Source organism: Pseudophryne corroboree, chromosome 3, assembly GCF_028390025.1.
Source record: "Pseudophryne corroboree isolate aPseCor3 chromosome 3, aPseCor3.hap2, whole genome shotgun sequence".
In the NCBI taxonomy this organism is placed as follows: Eukaryota; Metazoa; Chordata; class Amphibia; order Anura; family Myobatrachidae; genus Pseudophryne; species Pseudophryne corroboree.
Window position 1 is genome coordinate 233716828 of NC_086446.1, and position 24050 is coordinate 233740877.

Here is a 24050-nt window from a genome sequence, read left to right on the forward strand (position 1 = left end):
GCAATAGAAATTGTATCGCAGGGATACAGGCTGGACTGTGAGAAGATGCCCCCTCACCGAGGACCCGGCGGGCTTCCCCCCAAGAGAGGGAGCCAGTGTTAACTGCAATTCGTAAATTGTATCTTCAACAGGTGGTGGTCAAGGGTCCCCTCCTTCAACAAGAGGGTGCTATTATTTGACCATGTTATAATCCCGAAACCAGACGGTTCGGTTAGACCCATATTGAATTAAAATCCCTGAACATATACCTGAAAAGGTTCAGGTTCAAGGTGGAATCGCTAAGAGCGGTCATTGCAAGCCTGAAATGAATCGGGACATAAGGGATTGTCATTACCAATTTCACCAAGGTAATGGCGTATATGATGGTGCTCCTGAGGAAGCAAGGTGTCACTATTATCACATACTTGGATGATCTCCTCATAAAAGCGAGATCAAGAGAGCAGTTGCTGGACAGCGTATCACCTTCTCTGGAAGTGAAACGGCAACACGACTGGATTCTATATATTCCGAAGTCGCAGTTGGTTCCTACAGCTCATCTGCCTCGCTTGGGCATGATCCTAGACACAGACCAGAAGAGGGTTTATCTCCCGATAGAGAGAGCTCAGGAGCTCATGACACTGGTCAGGAATCTATTGAAAACCAAAACAGGTGTCAGTGCATCACTGCACTCGAGTCCTGGGAAGGATGATGGCATCATACGAGGCCATCCCCTTCGGCTGGTTCCATGCAAGGACAATGGAACTTACTGGACAAGTGGTCCGGATTACATCTTCAGATGCATCGGTTAATCACCCTATCCCCCAGGGCCAGGGTGTCTCTCCTGTGGTGGCTGCGGAGTGCTCACCTTCTCGAGGGCCGCAGATTCAGCATTCAGGACTGGGTCCTGGTGACCACGGATGCAAGCCTCCGAGGGTGGGGGGCAGTTACACAGGGAAGAAAATTCCAAGGTTTGTGGTCAAGCCAACAGACTTGCCTTCACATCAGTATCCTGGAACTAAGGGCCATATACAACGCCCTAAGTCAAGCGGAGTTCCTGCTTCGCGACCAACCGGTTCTGATCCAGTCAGACCACAGGGGCTCATGTAAAACGCCAGGGCGGCACAAGGAGCAGGGTGGCGAGGGTAGAAGCCACCAGAATTCTTCGCTGGGCGGAGAATCAAGTAAGCGCACTGTCAGCAGTGTTCATTCCGGGAGTGGACACGACCTCCACCCGGGAAAGTGGTGACTTCATCAGGAAGTCTTCACGCAGTTTTGCAAATTGATGGAAACTGCCTCAGGTGGACTACATGGCGTCCCACCTCAATAAAAAGATAAAAAAGGTTTTACGCTGGGTCAAGGGACTCTCAGGCGATAGCTGTGGTCGCACTAGTAACACCGTGGGTGTTCCAGTCGGTCTATATATTCCCTCCTCTTCCTCTCAGACCCAAGGGCTGAGAATTGTAATAAACGAAGGAGTGTGAACAATATTCTTTGCTCCGGATTGGCCAAGAAGGACTCGGTACCCGGAACTGCAAGAAATGCTCTCAGAGGACCCATGGCCTCTGCCTCTCAGTCAGGACATGTTGCAACAAAGACCCTGTCTGATCCAAGACTTACCGCGGCTGCGTTGGACGACATGGCGGTTGAACGCCGGATCCTAGCGGAAAAGGGCATTCCGGATGCAGTTATTCCTACGCTGATAAAGGCTAGGAAAGACGTGACAGCAAGACTTTTTCACTGTATATGGCGAAAATAGGTTGCTTGGTGTTTGGCCGGGAAGGCCCTACAGAGGAATTCCAGGGGAGTCGATTCCTGCACTTCCTACAGTCAGGAGTGACTATGGGCCTAAAATTAGGATCCATAAAGGCCAAGATTTCGGCCCTATCCCTTTTTCTCTCAAAAAGAACTGGCTTCACTGCCTGAAGTTCGGATGTTGTTACAGGGGTGCTGCATATTCAGCCCCTTTTGTGCCTCCAGTGGCACCTTGGGATCTTAACGTGTGTTGGATTCCTAAAATCCCACTGGTTTGAGCCACTTAAGACCATGGAGCTAAAATATCTCACGTGGAAAGTGGTCATGCTTTTGGCCTTTGCTTGGACTAGGCGTGTGTCAGAATTGGCGGCTTTGTCATGTAAAAGCCCATATCTGATCTTCCATATGGAAAGGGCAGAATGGAGGACTCGTCCCCAATTTCTCCCTAAGGTGGTATCATCGTTTCATTTGAACCAACCTATTGTGGTGCCTGCGGCTACTAGGGACTTGGAGGATTCCAAGTTGCTGGACGTAGTCCGGGCCCTGAAACTTTATGTTTCCAGGACGGCTAGAGTCAGAAAAACTGACTCGCTATTTATCCTGCATGCACCCAACAAGCTGGGTGCTCCTGCTTCAAAGCAGACTATTGCTCGTTGGATCTGTAGCACGATTCAGCAAGCTCATTCTGCGGCTGGACTGCCGCATCCTAAATCAGTAAAAGCCCATTCCACGAGGAAGGTGGGCTCTTCTTGGGCGGCTGCCCGAGGGGTCTCGGCTTTACATCTTTGCCGAGCTGCTACTTGGTCGGGTTCAAACACTTTTGCAAAATTCTACAAGTTTGATACCCTGGCTGAGGAGGACCTTGAGTTTGCTCATTCGGTGCTGCAGAGTCATCCGCACTCTCCCGCCCGTTTGGGAGCTTTGGCATAATCCCCATGGTCCTTATGGAGTACCCAGCATCCACTAGGACGTCAGAGAAAATAAGAATTTACTCACCGGTAATTCTATTTCTCGTAGTCCGTAGTGGATGCTGGGAGCCCGTCCCAAGTGCGGACTCTCTGCAATACATGTATATAGTTATTGCTTAACTAAAGGGTTATTGTATGAGCCATCTGTTGAGAGAGGCTCAGTTATTGTTCATACTGTTAACTGGGTATAGTTATCACGAGTTGTACGGTGTGATTGGTGTGGCTGGTATGAGTCTTACCCTGGATTCCAAATCCTTTCCTAGTAATGTCAGCTCTTCCGGGCACAGTTTCCCTAACTGAGGTCTGGAGGAGGGGCATAGAGGGAGGAGCCAGTGCACACCAGATATAGTACCTAATCTTTCTTTTAAGAGTGCCCAGTCTCCTGCGGAGCCCGTCTATACCCCCATGGTCCTTACGGAGTACCCAGCATCCACTACGGACTACGAGAAATAGAATTACCGGTGAGTAAATTCTTATTTTAAACATGTGACTTGTCATGCCAATGTAATACTTGTGATGTAGTATACTACATATCTTGAAGAACAGGTCAAGATGTGGCGAATTTCATACATTTTGTACTTACACGGATGTTTGAATGAAGCACCAGGAATTAAATAATGGCAAGTAGTACAGGATGCGCATCTGTAGCAACCTGTTTTTTTTGTAAATCCAAATATGCCTAGAGATGGTGAGTAATCTGTGATGTCTGCCTTAACTAGGTGGTCCATAAAATTTCTACTTCTCTTGAAACTTGTCATGGGCTCTGTATGTGTAAAGCTAAAAAGATTTGGATTTGTTTTAACTATTGGCCACAGGGCCTTAGTGGCTCTTGGAATAATGGGACTGGTAGTGGAAAAACAAATGAATTTGTTTTTAACATCGGCTGGTTCCCTGGTTTGAAGCAGTGCACGTCTGGGAATTTTCAAGACTTTATCTTTAGTTTTTGATAGCTGTGTTGAGTCATACCCTCTTTGCTTAAATTTATTGATGACCACATCCAATGCTGCCGGTAGTTCTTCTGCATTGCTGGTTATTCGTGCTATTCTTAGCATTTGTGAGTAAGGAAGTCCTTGCTTTAAATCTTTGGAGTGATGGCTGCTTGCGTCAAGAAGAGTGTTTCTATCCGTAGGTTTATAGAAAACGACTGTTTCCAGGTGGTCCGTCTTTAATCGTCACTGTCACATTCAGGAAATTTATTATTTTCTGACTTATCACAAAAGTGAATTTAATTGGAGAGGGAGGATGGTTGATGGTCTCCATCGTTAGGATGAATTACTGTTTTTTTTTTTAAAAAAATAAAAAATTATGAATTTCCATTCCATAGCATAAAGCAATCATCTATATACCTTGTGTACCAGGTGATATGTTGATTGTACTGTGTGTTTTATAAAAATAATTATTTTTCTTGTATGAACATGAAAATGTTGGCATATGACGGGGCGACTGAACTGCCCATGGTGCAGCCATGTGTTTGTAGATAATAGGTGCCGTCATACAAAAATTAATTCCTTGCCAGATCAAACGTAATAATTGTAAAAAAAAAAAAGCAGTATATTGCTTTTTAGCTTTTGTAGTGTTATATGTATTGCTGATAAAGTATTTATACGAATTTGGATCTGTTATATATGTGAATAAATCATTTGGGAATTTATTTGTGGTCATAGGAGTTTGTTGCTACAGCTCCCTTGGGAACCCCTATGTTAATATATATATATATATATATATATATATATATACAGTTGCAAAAAAAAGTATGTGAACCCTTTGGAATTTCCTGGATTTGTGCACAAATTGACATAAAATGTGTTCTGATCTTCATCTAAGTCACAACAATAGACAAACACAGTCTGCTGAAACTAATACCACACAAACAATTATATGTTCTCATGTTTTTATTGAACATACCATGTAAACATTCACAGCGTAGGGTGGACAAAGTATGTGAACCCTTGGATTTAATAACTGATTGACCCTCCTTTGGCAGAAATAACCTCAACCAAACTAGTGATGTGCACCGGACATTTTTCGGGTTTTGTGTTTTGGTTTTGGATTCGGTTCCGCGGCCGTGTTTTGGATTCGGACGCGTTTTGGTAAAACCTCCCTGAAAATTTTTTGTCGGATTCGGGTGTGTTTTGGATTCGGGTGTTTTTTTACAAAACCCCCTCAAAAACAGCTTAAATCATAGAATTTGGGGGTAATTTTGACCCCATAGTATTATTAACTTCAATAACCATAATTTCCACTCATTTCCAGTCTATTCTGAACACCTCACACCTCACAATATTATTTTTAGTCCTAAAATTTGCATCGAGGTCGCTGGATGACTAAGCTAAGTGACCCAAGTGGCCGACACAAACACCTGGCCCATCTAGGAGTGGCACTGCAGTGTCAGACAGGATGGCACTTCAAAAAAATAGTCCCCAAACAGCACATGATGCAAAGAAAAAAAGAGGCGCAATGAGGTAGCTGTGTGATTAAGCTAAGCGACCCAAGTGGCCGACACAAACACCTGGCCCATCTAGGAGTGGCACTGCAGTGTCAGACAGGATGGCACTTCAAAAAAATAGTCCCCAAACAGCACATGATGCAAAGAAAAAAAGAGGCGCAATGAGGTAGCTGTGTGACTAAGCTAAGCGACCCAAGTGGCCGACACAAACACCTGGCCCATCTAGGAGTGGCACTGCAGTGTCAGACAGGATGGCACTTCAAAAAAATAGTCCCCAAACAGCACATGATGCAAAGAAAAAAAGAGGCGCAATGAGGTAGCTGTGTGACTAAGCTAAGCGACCCAAGTGGCCGACACAAACACCTGGCCCATCTAGGAGTGGCACTGCAGTGTCAGACAGGATGGCACTTCAACAAAATAGTCCCCAAACAGCACATGATGCAAAGAAAAAAAGAGGCGCAATGAGGTAGCTGTGTGATTAAGCTAAGCGACCCAAGTGGCCGACACAAACACCTGGCCCATCTAGGAGTGGCACTGCAGTTTTCTAGCGAGAGGATGAGTGCTTCCATCCTCATGTGAAGCTGAACCACTAGCCATGAACATAGACCAGGGCCTCAGCCGTTCCTTGCCACTCTGTGTCGTAAATGGCATATTGGCAAGTTTACGCTTCTCCTCAGACGCTTTTAATTTTGATTTTTGGGTCATTTTACTGAACTTTTGTTGTTTGGATTTTACATGCTCTCTACTATGACATTGGGCATCGGCCTTGGCAGACGACGTTGATGGCATTTCATCGACTCGGCCATGACTAGGGGCAGCAGCGTCAGCACGAGGTGGAAGTGGATCTTGATCTTTCCCTATTTTACCCTCCACATTTTTGTTCTCCATTTTTTAATGTGTGGAATTATATGCCAGTATCAATAGCAATGGCCTACTACTATATATACTGCGCACAACTGAAATGCACCACAGGTATGGATGGATAGTATACTTGACGACACAGAGGTAGGTAGAGCAGTGGCCTTCTGTACTGTATTGCTATATATTATATACTGGTGGTCAGCAAACTGTGCAAAACTGAAATGCACCACAGGTATGGATGGATAGTATACTTGACGACACAGAGGTAGGTAGAGCAGTGGCCTACTGTACCGTACTGCTATATATTATATACTGGTGGTCAGCAAACTGTGCAAAACTGAAATGCACCACAGGTATGGATGGATAGTATACTTGACGACACAGAGGTAGGTAGAGCAGTGGCCTACTGTACCGTACTGCTATATATTATAAACTGGTGTTCAGCAAAATTATGCACTGTACTCCTACTATATACTACAATGCAGCACAGATATGGAGCGTTTTTCAGGCAGAGAACGTATAATATTGGTGGTCACTGGTCAGCAAAACTCTGCACTGTACTCCTCCTATATAATACTGGTGGTCCCCAGTCCCCACAATAAAGCAGTATGAGCACAGATATATGCAGCACACTGAGCACAGATATGGAGCGTTTTTCAGGCAGAGAACGTATAATACTGGTGGTCACTGGTCAGCAAAACTCTGCACTGTACTCCTCCTATATAATACTGGTGGTCCCCAGTCCCCACAATAAAGCAGTGTGAGCACAGATATATGCAGCACACTGAACACAGATATGGAGCGTTTTTCAGGCAGAGAACGTATAATACTGGTGGTCACTGGTCAGCAAAACTCTGCACTGTACTCCTCCTATATAATACTGCTGGTCCCCAATCCCCACAATAAAGCAGTGAGCACAGATATTTGCAACCACCTAAATAAAACTGAGAGGACGCAAGCCACGTCCTCTCACTATCTATTCCAATGCACGAGTGAAAAATGGCGGCGACGCGCGGCTCCTTATATAGAATCCGAATCTCGCGAGAATCCGACAGCGTGATGATGACGTTCGGGCGCGCTCAGGTTAACCGAGCAAGGCGGGAAGATTCGAATCTGCCTCGGGACCGTGTAAAATGGGTGAAGTTCGGGGGGGTTCGGATTCCGACGAACCGAACCCGCTCATCACTAAACCAAACGTTTCCTATAGTTGCATATCAGACCTGCACAGCGGTCAGGGGGAATTTTGGACCATTCCTCTTTACAAAACTATTTCAGTTCAGCAATATTCTTGGGTTGTCTGATGTGAATCGCTCTCTTGAGGTCATGCCACAGTATCTCAATCGGGTTGAGGTCAGGACTCTGACTGGGCCACTCCAGAAGGCGTATTTTCTTCTGTTGAAGCCATTCTGTTGTTGATCTACTTCTGTGCTTTGGGTCTTGTCCTGTTGCATCACCCATCTTCTGTTGAGCTGCAATTGGTGGACAGATGGCCTTAAGTTCTCCTGCAAAATGTCTTGATAAACTTGGGAATTCATTTTTCCGTCGATCATAGCAATCTATCCAGGCCCTGAGGCAGCAAAGCAGCCCCAAACCATGATGTCCCCTCCACCATACTTCACAGCTGGGATGAGGTTTTGATGTTGGTGTGCTGTGCCTTTTTTTCTCCACACATAGGGGGTCATTCCGATTCGATCACTCGCTGCAGTTTATCACAGCGCAGCGATCGGGTCGGAACTGCGCATGTGCCGGTGCCGCAGTGCGCCGGCGCATGCCAGACGGCTGAAGTCCGTCGTTGCCTAACTATCGCCTCTGCCTGATTGACAGGCAGAGGTGGTCACTGGGCGGTAGGGGGCTGGACGGCGGCATTAAGCCGCCATTTAGGGGGCATGGTCCTGCCAACGCAGGCATGGCCGGACCGTTGGGAGGGGCGAGCCGCAGCGACTGTGTGACGTCACACACAGCCTCTGCGACCCGGGCAGTGAAGAGATGCGCTGGCCGGGAGTTACTCATTAAATGCAAAAGTTTTGCGCTGTGCAATGCTTTTGCATTTCTGCGGGGGCGGCAGCACTGACATGCGGGGTGGACTAGCCCTGTGCTGGGCGTCCCCCCACATATCTGAGTGCCTGATCATAGCTGTGCTAAATTTAACACAGCTACGATCAACTCGGACTGATCCCCTATAGTGTTGTGTGTTCCTTCCAAACAACTCAACTTTGGTTTCATCTGCCCACAGAATATTTTGCCAGTACTGTTGTGGAACATTCAGATGCTCTTTTGCAAACTTCAAACGTGCAGCAATGGTTTTTTTGGCCAGCAGTGGCTTCCTCCGTGGTATCCTCCCATGAACTCCATTCTTGTTCAGTGTTTTACGTATGGTAGATTCCTCAACAGAGATGTTAGCATGTGCCAGAGATTTCTGTAAGTCTTTAGCTGACACTCTAGGATTCTTCTTCACCTCATTGAGCATTCTGCGCTGTGCTCTTGCAGTCATCTTTACAGGACGTGCACTTCTAGGGAGAGTAGCAACAGTGCTGAACTTTCTCCATTTATAGACAATTTGTCTTACTGTGGACTGATGAACATCATGGCTTTTAGAGATACTTTTGTAACCCTTTCCAGCTTTATGCAAGTCAACAATTCTTAATCGTATGTCTTCTGAGAGCTCTTTTCTGCGAGGTATGGTTCACTCATTGATTGGACTCCAGGCTGGCTGACGCCTGACTCATATTAGCTCTTGGAGAAGTCATTAGCCTAGGGGTTCACATACTTTGTCCACCCTGCACTGTGAATGTTTATATGGTGTGTTCAATATAAACATGAGAACATATAATTGTTTGTGTGGTATTAGTTTCAGCAGACTGTGTTTGTCTATTGTTATGACCAATTTATGCACAAATCCAGGAAATTCCAAAGGGTTCACATACTTTTTCTTGCAACTGTAGATGTGTATATATATATATATATATATATACACACACACGCACACACACACACAGCAGGTGGGAAGTGTAGCAAGGCTCGAGTTTAGATATCTTGTATGAGTACTATTGCATACACTCCTCATATGTGTGTTGGGAACAGTGGCTACTACATCGCCCATCATCTTTACACAGAGTGCACCCATCTGTTGTCGCTTGACCATCCCCCCTCACTCCAAAACCACAATATCAACTCAGTGCTCGCTGCCCAGAAGTCCAGCAGGTGTGGTACAAACAGCACTGAGTGTCTGCAGCCTGCACCCTCCTCATCCTCCTCTGGGATCATGCCCTTCCCACCAAGGCAAAAAAGAGAGGGCCTCTCCTATGGGTAAGTATGGGGGCACCTGGGATCATTCAGGAGAGGATGGAGACTTCCGGAGACCTCCGAAGGTTATAATACAGTTATGCGCATTTACAAATATCAGAGGCATGTTAGAATTAAAAGTGTGACTCAATGCAGTATATTTCTATTTTAATAAATTGCATAATGCCAATCTCCAAGGAATATAGCACCTGTACAAATGATTTATCTACTGCGCATGTGTAAATCTTTGGGAAAATGCGGGCAGATTTATCTTCGAGTGATATACTTGTTATCACTCATTATGAATCAACTCCAAACTGTCATATGTTTTAAAAATGACAGTTAGGAGCTGATTGTCTGAAGCACCATTTATCATTCGTAGCGAGTGATCACAAGAATATCACTCACTGATAAATCTGGCCCAAATAATATGGTCCCCATATAATTTTCCTGGTGATTTGTCAGTGTGGGCCCCCAGGTCCAAGTGGCCCGTGTATACACATGCACACCCAACACCCATTATATATATGCCCATGCATTGGGCAATGGGGTAGGCTATGATGACATGGTTCACCAAAAATCATGTCATCAAGCCCCAAAACCTACTTCATTGGGAAAGTCCAGGAGGGAGGTCTACTCTCCAAAGAGTGCAGGAGAAATCCACAAAGTGTGGAAGTATCCCAGACATGTAAGGATAGTAGGCAAGTATGGATCACACTATTTTATTAGTATTATTTATTAAAATGCACTATTTCAGGACCCACGAAATAACATTCCCTATAGATTTTGGATTTAGGATACTAATTAAAAAGTACTCCAATATATGTTGTCACAATGGCCTCCACACAATGAATGTGCCCATGAGCTTCTGTTGAAGTAGTTTGTCACAGTGACACAGGACAACTCTAAAGAAAAATGTGAAAAACAGAACTTTTTTTTTGTTTCTTGCATAATCTACAAGCATGTAAGAAGAATTCTAGATGATTGCTACCCCTACATTTGGAATAGTAACTATGTAGTACAGTACAGTATGTGAGTATTGGGAGAAAATTCTGATAAACACGTTTTAAAAACTTAAAAAAAACAATTCATTCTTGCCTTATTATTGTCAGTCACAAAACATATACAGCAAATCTCTCCCTGTGGGATGCCTCTCTCTATGATTTAATATATTCTGCATGGAGAATATACACAGAATTTATTATAAGCCCTAATGACTTATTAAATAGGTTTGCATCTGCCAAAGCTGTCTATTTGAATATATCTTCCTATTTATTTTCCTGTTCTAGGCATGTCATTTCTGCTTCATTATTAATGTTAAGTTCTGGATCTACTAAAATTAAATATACAATATTTTTAAAATGAATACACACATCTACCATATACTTATATAAAGCAGAAGCCGTCTCCTTTTATCAGTTGATTTCCCAGCTCACAGGTGCGGTAAACAATCACTCTTTGTGTTGTATAAAGTCAGCCACGATGCTGGAACCCGTTAAACAAACTGTTAATTAGGTGACTGTTTAGCGCTGTGACACTATGTGCAGCAGCTCAGAAAGCTGGTAAATCTTTTATTTTGTATAGGCATATTTGGAAACATTCTCTGTCTAGCCACTGATTAATAAGGAATGAATTCATCTCGGAAGTTGGTTCCTTATGGCAGATGATTTATTGAAAACCAAGAAAAAAAAAAGATTTGCTGATTCTAAGAGCAGCTTCATCCTGACTTAACAGCGGAAAGATACAGTCCTAAGCCGCCGGAGATAAATCTCTATGACAAAAATAGTAAAACTCTTAAGGGCTGGTTTAGAGTAGTCCAGTAAATACCCCGGCAGCAGAACTTACTCATTTCTATGGTTACACTAAAAACACTGTTATTTATAGCCACCACCCCACCCCCTCTGACTTTCAGTCTTTCCCATTGCCTCTGACTGTCCCTCACTGAAATACCTGCATATGGACCAAAATGCTGTAAAATCTGTTTTACTGTAGGTCATTTCCAAACCACAAAAAAAAAAAAATGCATTTGTGCAAGATAAAAGATGCTTCATTTGGCCTTCATGCATTGATTGGTGCAACCAGTAGCTGGAGCAAATTGTTGCACAGTGTGATGGGTGTGTAGCTTACGGGATGTTGTCCAAAGGTCAACAATGACAATGTCAATTCATAATGATGACACCACAATGTCAACAGCTATAATGAAACAATTACATGTTTGCAAAGCGCAGATTTCTCCATCTGTGCGCATGGACATTTGCAGTGATGTCTCCCCAAGTACTCCAGTGCAAGACCAAGGTGTTTTGCAGTGCGCTTTGAGAGCACAGAGTGGGTTAGTCTAGTGCTAAGCAGTTGCTTGTCACGGTTTCTTCTGAAAGAAAGTCCGCACAGACAACATTATACCAATCAGTTTTCTCCCATATCCCTTATACAAAAAAAATCATCAGGAATTTTCCTATTGTTAAATCTATTGTTATAACTGAATGGGGGTGCTCCCTGGAATAAGTTAATCATGTACAAAGAGAATTTGGAATACTTTCTCTTTCTTTTGTCTACATTGTCACTGTTTCTGCAAGAACTAAAGGAAGAATGGGGCCAGTGCCACATTGCAGCAAGGATGGTAAACATGTACCTGGAAAAAACATTCTCTCCTGCGGAGGAAAATGTAAAATGCACAGCATTGGTGTACAGTATGAGAAGGACATGGCTTAGCTAAACATTAAGTGCAAAGTAGAGCTGGCCTGTACATATATGTAGCATCAGGGGCGGATCCAGAAGAAAATGATAGGGGGGGCACCATGGAAGGGGCAAGTACATTTGCGTGCGGCTTCGGTGCATGTGAAGTGGCGCTTCTTATACAATGCCCACAGTTGTAGCCCTCATTATGCAATGTCCACTGTACTGGTAGTGCCCCTTATATAGACCCCATAGTAGTGGTGTCCTTTATGCAATGCCCGTATTGCTCCCAGTAGTAATGTTGCCTGTAGTAATGCCCCCAGTCATTATGCCCCCAGTGGTAATGCCCCTGCAGTTATGACCCCAGTAGTTTACCTCCCCCCTTTAGTTTAGCCTCCCAGTGGTAATGCCCCCACTAGTTTAGCCACCAGTAGTAATGCCCCCCTGTAGTTTGCCCCATTGTAGTTTAGCCCCTGTAGTTATGCCCCCCTTATAGTTTAGCCTCCAGTAGTAATGCCCCCAGTAGTTTGGCCCCTGTAGTTATGCCCCCAGTAGTTTGGCCCCCCTGTAGTTTAGCCCCCAAGTAGTAATGCCCCTGTAGTTTAGCCCCCAAGTAGTAATGCCCCTGTAGTTAAGCCGCCAGTAGTAATGCCCTCCTGTAGTATGCCCCCAGTAGTTACCACCTTTGTAGTTGGCCCCCAGTAATAATGTCCCCCAGTAGCTTGCCCCCAGTAGATGTCCCCCAGTAGTTTGCCCCCAGTAGATGTCCCCCAGTAATAATGTCCCCCAGTAGCTTGCCCCCAGTAGATGCCCCCCAGTAGTTTGCCCCCAGTAGATGTCCCCCAGTAATAATGTCCTCCAGTAGTTTGCCCCAGTAGTAATGCCCCCTAGGACTTTGCCCCCAATAGATGACCCCCCAGTAGTAATGCCCCCAGTAGATACCCCCCAGTAATAATGCCCCCAGTAGCTGCCCCCAATACATGACCCCCCCAGTAGTAATGCCCCAAGTAGATGCCCCTCAGTAATAATGCCCCCAGTAAAAATGTCCCCCATTAGGTGCCCCCAATAGATGACCCCCCAGTAGTAATGCCCCCTGTAAGTGCCCCCCAGTAATAATGCCCCCAGTAGCTGCCCCCCCAGTAGTGATGCCCCCAGTTATAATGCCCCCAGTTATAATGCCCCCAGTAGTAATCCCCCCCCCAGTAGTAATGCCCCTTGTTGATGCCCCCCCAGTAGTAATGTCCCCCCGTAGTTTTCCCCCAGGAGATGCCCCCGCTGCATTAAGGAAGAAGAAAACATAATACTTACCGAGCCCCGTTCCCGCGCCGCTGCAGTCCTCCTCCTGGCTGGCGTCCTCTCCTCAGTACTATGAGAGAGACGTCATGACTGACGTCTCTCCCATAGCGCACGGCGCAGTGACAGCGCCGGAAGCCGGAGCTCGGTACTGAGCTCCGGCTACCGCTGTGCAGGGAGACGGGCGCCCGCTGGTAACACAATCTCAGCGGGCGCCCGTCATCTCCCTGTGCGGCGCCGACGCCGCGGGGGGGACGGGGACGGGGGGAGGCCACAAATGACAGGGGGGGCACGAGCCCGAGTGCCCCCCCCTGGATCCGCCACTGTGTAGCATATAAGAAGAACATGCAAAACATTGTTTGCACTTACACTCCCAACATGGTTTGCTCACATGCCCAACACAATATTTGCACTCTGAATGTGTATTAAAGGTACACATGTAAGTCATTGTGTCTGCTCTCAAGGCACTCATTCCTACCAGTCTATATTTGAGCAAAGCAGACGTTTATTTCTCTGCTGGTGCTTGAAAAGCCTTATTTTTTTTACCTGTTTATCGACTTCAGCTTTGTCCCTCATGATACGTCCTCTCTTATCTAAGCAGGTTGGTCAGTCGCAGTGAGTCTCTTATATGTTAGAGATGAGCGGGTTCGGTTTCTCTGAATCCGAACCCGCACGAACTTCATGTTTTTTTTCACGGGTCCGAGCGACTCGGATCTTCCCGCCTTGCTCGGTTAACCCGAGCGCGCCCGAACGTCATCATGACGCTGTCGGATTCTCGCGAGGCTCGGATTCTATCGCGAGACTCGGATTCTATATAAGGAGCCGCGCGTCGCCGCCATTTTCACACGTGCATTGAGATTGATAGGGAGAGGACGTGGCTGGCGTCCTCTCCGTTTAGAATAGATTAGAGAGACACTTGATTTACTAATTTTGGGGAGCATTAGGAGTACTCAGTACAGTGCAGAGTTTTGCTGATAGTGACCACCAGTTTTATTTATAATCCGTTCTCTGCCTGAAAAAAGCGATACACAGCACACAGTGACTCAGTCACATACCATATCTGTGTGCACTGCTCAGGCTCAGGCCAGTGTGCTGCATCATCTATTATCTATATATAATATTATATATATCTGATTATCTGTCTGACTGCTCAGCTCACACAGCTTATAATTGTGGGGGAGACTGGGGAGCACTACTGCAGTGCCAGTTATAGGTTATAGCAGGAGCCAGGAGTACATAATATATTATATAGTGAGTGACCACCAGACACACAGTGCAGTTTATTTAATATATCCGTTCTCTGCCTGAAAAAAGCGATACACACAGTGACTCAGTCAGTCACATACCATATCTGTGTGCACTGCTCAGGCTCAGGCCAGTGTGCTGCATCATCTATATATATTATATATCTGTCTGACTGCTCAGCTCACACAGCTTATAATTGTGGGGGAGACTGGGGAGCACTACTGCAGTGCCAGTTATAGGTTATAGCAGGAGCCAGGAGTACATAATATTATATTAAAACAGTGCACACTTTTGCTGCAGGAGTGCCACTGCCAGTGTGACTAGTGACCAGTGACCTGACCACCAGTATATATAATATTAGTAGTATACTATCTCTTTATCAACCAGTCTATATTAGCAGCAGACACAGTACAGTGCGGTAGTTCACGGCTGTGGCTACCTCTGTGTCGGCACTCGGCAGCCCGTCCATAATTGTATATACCACCTAACCGTGGTTTTTTTTTCTTTCTTTATACATACATACTAGTTACGAGTATACTATCTCTTTATCAACCAGTCTATATATTAGCAGCAGACACAGTACAGTGCGGTAGTTCACGGCTGTGGCTACCTCTGTGTCGGCACTCGGCAGCCCGTCCATAATTGTATATACCACCTAACCGTGTTTTTTTTTTCTTTCTTTATACATACATACTAGTTACGAGTATACTATCTCTTTATCAACCAGTCTATATATTAGCAGCAGACACAGTACAGTGCGGTAGTTCACGGCTGTGGCTACCTCTGTGTCGGCACTCGGCAGCCCGTCCATAATTGTATATACCACCTAACCGTGGTTTTTTTTTCTTTCTTTATACATACATACTAGTTACGAGTATACTATCTCTTTATCAACCAGTCTATATATTAGCAGCAGACACAGTACAGTGCGGTAGTTCACGGCTGTGGCTACCTCTGTGTCGGCACTCGGCAGCCCGTCCATAATTGTATATACCACCTAACCGTGGTTTTTTTTTCTTTCTTTATACATACATACTAGTTACGAGTATACTATCTATTTATCAACCAGTCTATATATTAGCAGCAGACACAGTACAGTGCGGTAGTTCACGGCTGTGGCTACCTCTGTGTCGGCACTCGGCAGCCCGTCCATAATTGTATATACCACCTAACCGTGTTTTTTTTTTCTTTCTTTATACATACATACTAGTTACGAGTATACTATCTCTTTATCAACCAGTCTATATATTAGCAGCAGACACAGTACAGTGCGGTAGTTCACGGCTGTGGCTACCTCTGTGTCGGCACTCGGCAGCCCGTCCATAATTGTATATACCACCTAACCGTGGTTTTTTTTTCTTTCTTTATACATACATACTAGTTACGAGTATACTATCTCTTTATCAACCAGTCTATATATTAGCAGCAGACACAGTACAGTGCGGTAGTTCACGGCTGTGGCTACCTCTGTGTCGGCACTCGGCAGCCCGTCCATAATTGTATATACCACCTAACCGTGTTTTTTTTTTCTTTCTTTATACATACATACTAGTTACGAGTATACTATCTCTTTATCAACCAGTCTATATATTAGCAGCAGACACAGTACAGTGCGGTAGTTCACGGCTGTGGCTACCTCTGTGTCGGCACTCGGCAGCCCGTCCATAATTGTATATACCACCTAACCGTGGTTTTTTTTTCTTTCTTTATACATACATACTAGTTACGAGTATACTATCTCTTTATCAACCAGTCTATATATTAGCAGCAGACACAGTACAGTGCGGTAGTTCACGGCTGTGGCTACCTCTGTGTCGGCACTCGGCAGCCCGTCCATAATTGTATATACCACCTAACCGTGGTTTTTTTTTCTTTCTTTATACATACATACTAGTTACGAGTATACTATCTCTTTATCAACCAGTCTATATATTAGCAGCAGACACAGTACAGTGCGGTAGTTCACGGCTGTGGCTACCTCTGTGTCGGCACTCGGCAGCCCGTCCATAATTGTATATACCACCTAACCGTGGTTTTTTTTTCTTTCTTTATACATACATACTAGTTACGAGTATACTATCTCTTTATCAACCAGTCTATATATTAGCAGCAGACACAGTACAGTGCGGTAGTTCACGGCTGTGGCTACCTCTGTGTCGGCACTCGGCAGCCCGTCCATAATTGTATATACCACCTAACCGTGGTTTTTTTTTCTTTCTTTATACATACATACTAGTTACGAGTATACTATCTCTTTATCAACCAGTCTATATATTAGCAGCAGACACAGTACAGTGCGATAGTTCACGGCTGTGGCTACCTCTGTGTCGGCACTCGGCAGCCCGTCCATAATTGTATATACCACCTAACCGTGGTTTTTTTTTCTTTCTTTATACATACATACTAGTTACGAGTATACTATCTCTTTATCAACCAGTCTATATATTAGCAGCAGACACAGTACAGTGCGGTAGTTCACGGCTGTGGCTACCTCTGTGTCGGCACTCGGCAGCCCGTCCATAATTGTATATACCACCTAACCGTGGTTTTTTTTTCTTTCTTTATACATACATACTAGTTACGAGTATACTATCTCTTTATCAACCAGTCTATATATTAGCAGCAGACACAGTACAGTGCGGTAGTTCACGGCTGTGGCTACCTCTGTGTCGGCACTCGGCAGCCCGTCCATAATTGTATATACCACCTAACCGTGGTTTTTTTTTCTTTCTTTATACATACATACTAGTTACGAGTATACTATCTCTTTATCAACCAGTCTATATATTAGCAGCAGACACAGTACAGTGCGGTAGTTCACGGCTGTGGCTACCTCTGTGTCGGCACTCGGCAGCCCGTCCATAATTGTATATACCACCTAACCGTGTTTTTTTTTTCTTTCTTTATACATACATACTAGTTACGAGTATACTATCTCTTTATCAACCAGTCTATATATTAGCAGCAGACACAGTACAGTGCGGTAGTTCACGGCTGTGGCTACCTCTGTGTCGGCACTCGGCAGCCCGTCCATAATTGTATATACCACCTAACCGTGGTTTTTTTTCTTTCTTTATACATACATACTAGTTACGAGTATACTATCTCTTTATCAACCAGTCTATATATTAGCAGCAGACACAGTACAGTGCGGTAGTTCACGGCTGTGGCTACCTCTGTGTCGGCACTCGGCAGCCCGTCCATAATTGTATATACCACCTAACCGTGGTTTTTTTTTCTTTCTTTATACATACATACTAGTTACGAGTATACTATCTCTTTATCAACCAGTCTATATATTAGCAGCAGACACAGTACAGTGCGGTAGTTCACGGCTGTGGCTACCTCTGTGTCGGCACTCGGCAGCCCGTCCATAATTGTATACTAGTATCCAATCCATCCATCTCCATTGTTTACCTGAGGTGCCTTTTAGTTGTGCCTATTAAAATATGGAGAACAAAAATGTTGAGGTTCCAAAATTAGGGAAAGATCAAGATCCACTTCCACCTCGTGCTGAAGCTGCTGCCACTAGTCATGGCCGAGACGATGAAATGCCAGCAACGTCGTCTGCCAAGGCCGATGCCCAATGGCATAGTACAGAGCATGTCAAAACCAAAACACCAAATATCAGTAAAAAAAGGACTCCAAAACCTAAAATAAAATTGTCGGAGGAGAAGCGTAAACTTGCCAATATGCCATTTACCACACGGAGTGGCAAGGAACGGCTGAGGCCCTGGCCTATGTTCATGGCTAGTGGTTCAGCTTCACATGAGGATGGAAGCACTCAGCCTCTCGCTAGAAAACTGAAAAGACTCAAGCTGGCAAAAGCACCGCAAAGAACTGTGCGTTCTTTGAAATCCCAAATCCACAAGGAGAGTCCAATTGTGTCGGTTGCGATGCCTGACCTTCCCAACACTGGACGTGAAGAGCATGCGCCTTCCACCATTTGCACGCCCCCTGCAAGTGCTGGAAGGAGCACCCGCAGTCCAGTTCCTGATAGTCAGATTGAAGATGTCAGTGTTGAAGTACACCAGGATGAGGAGGATATGGGTGTTGCTGGCGCTGGGGAGGAAATTGACCAGGAGGATTCTGATGGTGAGGAAGTCAGGCACCCGGGGAGACACCTGTTGTCCGTGGGAGGAATATGGCCGTTGACATGCCAGGTGAAAATACCAAAAAAATCAGCTCTTCGGTGTGGAGGTATTTCACCAGAAATGCGGACAACAGGTGTCAAGCCGTGTGTTCCCTTTGTCAAGCTGTAATAAGTAGGGGTAAGGACGTTAACCACCTCGGAACATCCTCCCTTATACGTCACCTGCAGCGCATTCATAATAAGTCAGTGACAAGTTCAAAAACTTTGGGTGACAGCGGAAGCAGTCCACTGACCAGTAAATCCCTTCCTCTTGTAACCAAGCTCACGCAAACCACCCCACCAACTCCCTCAGTGTCAATTTCCTCCTTCCCCAGGAATGCCAATAGTCCTGCAGGCCATGTCACTGGCAATTCTGACGAGTCCTCTCCTGCCTGGGATTCCTCCGATGCATCCTTGCGTGTAACGCCTACTGCTGCTGGCGCTGCTGTTGTTGCCGCTGGGAGTCGATGGTCATCCCAGAGGGGAAGTCGTAAGCCCACTTGTACTACTTCCAGTAAGCAATTGACTGTTCAACAGTCCTTTGCGAGGAAGATGAAATATCACAGCAGTCATCCTACTGCAAAGCGGATAACTGAGTCCTTGACAACTATGTTGGTGTTAGACGTGCGTCCGGTATCCGCCGTTAGTTCACAGGGAACTAGACAATTTATTGAGGCAGTGTGCCCCCGTTACCAAATACCATCTAGGTTCCACTTCTGTAGGCAGGCGATACCGAGAATGTACACGGACGTCAGAAAAAGACTCACCAGTGTCCTAAAAAATGCAGTTGTACCCAATGTCCACTTAACCACGGACATGTGGACAAGTGGAGCAGGGCAGGGTCAGGACTATATGACTGTGACAGCCCACTGGGTAGATGTATGGACTCCCGCCGCAAGAACAGCAGCGGCGGCACCAGTAGCAGCATCTCGCAAACGCCAACTCTTTCCTAGGCAGGCTACGCTTTGTATCACCGCTTTCCAGAATACGCACACAGCTGAAAACCTCTTACGGCAACTGAGGAAGATCATCGCGGAATGGCTTACCCCAATTGGACTCTCCTGTGGATTTGTGGCATCGGACAACGCCAGCAATATTGTGTGTGCATTAAATATGGGCAAATTCCAGCACGTCCCATGTTTTGCACATACCTTGAATTTGGTGGTGCAGAATTTTTTAAAAAACGACAGGGGCGTGCAAGAGATGCTGTCGGTGGCCAGAAAAATTGCGGGACACTTTCGGCGTACAGGCACCACGTACAGAAGACTGGAGCACCACCAAAAACTACTGAACCTGCCCTGCCATCATCTGAAGCAAGAAGTGGTAACGAGGTGGAATTCAACCCTCTATATGCTTCAGAGGTTGGAGGAGCAGCAAAAGGCCATTCAAGCCTATACAATTGAGCACGATATAGTAGGTGGAATGCACCTGTCTCAAGTGCAGTGGAGAATGATTTCAACGTTGTGCAAGGTTCTGATGCCCTTTGAACTTGCCACACGTGAAGTCAGTTCAGACACTGCCAGCCTGAGTCAGGTCATTCCCCTCATCAGGCTTTTGCAGAAGAAGCTGGAGGCATTGAAGAAGGAGCTAAAAGGGAGCGATTCCGCTAGGCATGTGGGACTTGTGGATGCAGCCCTTAATTCGCTTAACAAGGATTCACGGGTGGTCAATCTGTTGAAATCAGAGCACTACATTTTGGCCACCGTGCTCGATCCTAGATTTAAAGCCTACCTTGGATCTCTCTTTCCGGCAGACACAGGTCTGCTGGGGTTGAAAGACCTGCTGGTGAGAAAATTGTCAAGTCAAGCGGAACGCGACCTGTCAACATCTCCTCCTTCACATTCTCCCGCAACTGGGGGTGCGAGGAAAAGGCTCAGAATTCCGAGCCCACCCGCTGGCGGTGATGCAGGGCAGTCTGGAGCGACTGCTGATGCTGACATCTGGTCCGGACTGAAGGACCTGACAACGATTACGGACATGTCGTCTACTGTCACTGCATATGATTCTCTCAACATTGATAGAATGGTGGAGGATTATATGAGTGACCGCATCCAAGTAGGCACGTCACACAGTCCGTACTTATACTGGCAGGAAAAAGAGGCAATTTGGAGGCCCTTGCACAAACTGGCTTTATTCTACCTAAGTTGCCCTCCCACAAGTGTGTACTCCGAAAGAGTGTTTAGTGCCGCCGCTCACCTTGTCAGCAATCGGCGTACGAGGTTACATCCAGAAAATGTGGAGAAGATGATGTTCATTAAAATGAATTATAATCAATTCCTCCGCGGAGACATTGACCAGCAGCAATTGCCTCCACAAAGTACACAGGGAGCTGAGATGGTGGATTCCAGTGGGGACGAATTGATAATCTGTGAGGAGGGGGATGTACACGGTGATATATCGGAGGGTGAAGATGAGGTGGACATCTTGCCTCTGTAGAGCCAGTTTGTGCAAGGAGAGATTAATTGCTTCTTTTTTGGGGGGGGTCCAAACCAACCCGTCATATCAGTCACAGTCGTGTGGCAGACCCTGTCACTGAAATGATGGGTTGGTTAAAGTGTGCATGTCCTGTTTTGTTTATACAACATAAGGGTGGGTGGGAGGGCCCAAGGACAATTCCATCTTGCACCTCTTTTTTCTTTTCTTTTTCTTTGCATCATGTGCTGATTGGGGAGGGTTTTTTGGAAGGGACATCCTGCGTGACACTGCAGTGCCACTCCTAGATGGGCCCGGTGTTTGTGTCGGCCACTAGGGTCGCTAATCTTACTCACACAGTCAGCTACCTCATTGCGCCTCTTTTTTTCTTTGCGTCATGTGCTGTTTGGGGAGGGTTTTTTGGAAGGGACATCCTGCGTGACACTGCAGTGCCACTCCTAGATGGGCCCGGTGTTTGTGTCGGCCACTAGGGTCGCTAATCTTACTCACACAGCTACCTCATTGCGCCTCTTTTTTTCTTTGCGTCATGTGCTGTTTGGGGAGGGTTTTTTGGAAGGGACATCCTGCGTGACACTGCAGTGCCACTCCTAGATGGGCCCGGTGTTTGTGTCGGCCACTAGGGTCGCTAATCTTACTCACACAGCTACCTCATTGCGCCTCTTTTTTTCTTTGCGTCATGTGCTGTTTGGGGAGGGTTTTTTGGAAGGGACATCCTGCGTGACACTGCAGTGCCACTCCTAGATGGGCCCGGTGTTTGTGTCGGCCACTAGGGTCGCTAATCTTACTCACACAGCTACCTCATTGCGCCTCTTTTTTTCTTTGCGTCATGTGCTGTTTGGGGAGGGTTTTTTGGAAGGGACATCCTGCGTGACACTGCAGTGCCACTCCTAGATGGGCCCGGTGTTTGTGTCGGCCACTAGGGTCGCTTATCTTACTCACACAGCGACCTCGGTGCAAATTTTAGGACTAAAAATAATATTGTGAGGTGTGAGGTATTCAGAATAGACTGAAAATGAGTGGAAATTATGGTTTTTGAGGTTAATAATACTTTGGGATCAAAATGACCCCCAAATTCTATGATTTAAGCTGTTTTTTAGTGTTTTTTGAAAAAAACACCCGAATCCAAAACACACCCGAATCCGACAAAAAAAATTCGGTGAGGTTTTGCCAAAACGCGTTCGAACCCAAAACACGGCCGCGGAACCGAACCCAAAACCAAAACACAAAACCCGAAAAATTTCAGGCGCTCATCTCTATTATATGTACCCCAGCATTGTGGTTCTCTCCTGGGAGCAACCAGCACCATAATAACATATTGCACTATAGTGCAAGCCTATGTACCATCTACAGTATATGACTATTGCTTTATATCATGGGTTCTCAACCATACTCCTCATTTACCACCAACATGTCATGTTTTGAGGATTTCTTCAATCATGCACAGGTGAGTTTATAATTTTTGCTGGGTCATTAATTATCCTATCTGTTTCCACAGACAGAAATCCACAAATATGACCTGTTATATCTCTTTCACACATGCAGCTACTGTATATCCCGGGTTTTTGCATGTGAACGCACATCGACCTGGGGATTTCTACATGTGTGGAAGGAGACAACCTGTGACTAAGTTCCGGGTCCATGACCCTGCTCCCGACCAGGGTCATGGAGCTGGTCTAGCAAGCCAGCAAATTCCCGGATCACATGTCTGAAAGTGGCATCAGTGATACTTGAGGAAAGTGGTTGAGAGCCTGTGCTTTATATACTGCTTTATAAGGCAATTATCTGTACTACAGTATCTATGTAGTAACGGCTGTATATACTCTTTATAGAGCAATCCTATCACTGACCTGGTTTGGAAGTGTTGTGGACTCGGGGTTTCTTCCGGTGACCGGGAAGAGGAACCGCTACTGGGTCGCAGTAGAGATGGCCGGATGTAGGTCTTCCTCATACAGGATTAGGACGGTAGGCAGGAGGCACGGGTGAATGCTCGAAGGTCTCCTGAAATACAAGACTTGTAAAGGTGCTGATGAATTGGTGGAGAGTACCAAAAGCTTACTGTGAGCGATGTTGGGGTGCTGGAGGCACTGAGGTGCTGGAGGCACCGAAATGCTAGAGTTATTGAGGTGTTTGAAGGCGCTGAGGCGCTTAGAGACATTGAGATGCTTGGAGGCACAGTGGTGCTGGAGGCACGAAGGTGCTGGAGGCACAGAGGTGCTGGAGGCACAGAGGTGCCGAGTGCTAAGGCACGGAGGTGCTGAGTGCTGAGGCACGGAGGTGCCGAGGCACGGAGGTGCTGAGGCACGGAGGTGCTGAGTGCTGAGGCACGGAGGTGCTGAGTGCTGAGGCACGGAGATGCTGAGGCACGGAGGTGCTGAGTGCTGAGGCACGGAGACACTGGAGGCACGGGAGTGCTGGGGCACGGAGGTGCTGAGGCACGGAGATGCTGGGAAGCATGGAGATGCTGGGAAGCATGGAGATGCTGAGGCACCGAGGTGCTGGGAAGCACGGAGATGCTGAGGCACGGAGGTGCTGAGAAGCACGGAGATGCTGAGGCACGGAGGTGCTGGGAAGCACGGAGATGCTGAGGCACGGAGGTGCTGGGAAGCACGGAGATGCTGAGGCACGGAGAAACGGGAGCTCTGGAGATCACCACCACAGTCGCAGCAACGATGATACTCAGGTGCCGGAGCATTGCCCGGCGTCTGAATTTGAACTTCCCGCCAGGGCCTGATTGGTGGAGGTACCGATGACGTCACCCGCACCTCCCGTGGACGTCGAGCGCACACGCTGGCCAGATGGAGCGCTGGATGCCGGGAACTGCCAGCGAGGATGGCCGCACAGAGACCCAGCGCGCCCGGAGGGGTAAGTATGGAGACCGCGGCGGCGCTGTGACAGTACCCCCTCCTCTAGGAGTGGCCCCTGGAAACTTTCCTGGTTTCGTAGGGTGTCTAGAATGGAAAATCCGGATTAGTCGAGGAGCCGAGAC

General features: G+C 46.4%; 1 long non-coding RNA gene across 6 annotated transcripts in view; it reads right to left on the reverse strand.

Moving 5' to 3' along the window:
- Positions 1-24050, reverse strand: part of LOC135055176 (uncharacterized) — a 158918-nt gene that overhangs the window by 12143 nt on the left and 122725 nt on the right. The window contains exon 2 of one of the 6 annotated variants that reach the window (XR_010243667.1): positions 3283-3974. The exons of the other annotated variants lie outside the window; for them this stretch is intronic. This is a non-coding gene — a long non-coding RNA (uncharacterized LOC135055176). The remainder of the gene's footprint in view (positions 1-3282; positions 3975-24050) is intronic. 6 annotated transcript variants of the gene reach the window in all.